Genomic DNA, 301 nt, shown 5'->3' with positions numbered 1-301 from the left:
TTTTTTTTTGCAAATTCGTAATCTCTGCAGTCGAAAAAGTGGGTTTCTGTAGAACCCCACTCGGTGATCTTTCGGTACGATTACCTAAATATCGGCCTTTTCCGTCAAAAGTGTCTTCGGCGATCTTTACCATAGATCGGCCTTTTCCATAATAGCCGCACAATCTTCACTATAGTGTTAGGATTAGGGTTTTAGTGTCAGGGTTAGGGTTACGGTTACAGTTAGGGACGGAAACCCTAAAACCCAAACCTTAACCGTAAACCTAACCCTAACCCTAACTCTAAACCCTTCAAAATAAATC

This window comes from Octopus bimaculoides, chromosome 9 (genome assembly GCF_001194135.2).
Source record: "Octopus bimaculoides isolate UCB-OBI-ISO-001 chromosome 9, ASM119413v2, whole genome shotgun sequence".
Lineage (NCBI taxonomy): Eukaryota > Metazoa > Mollusca > Cephalopoda > Octopoda > Octopodidae > Octopus > Octopus bimaculoides.
The sequence above is the reverse complement of the archived record's forward strand: the minus strand, read 5'-3'. Positions refer to the sequence as shown.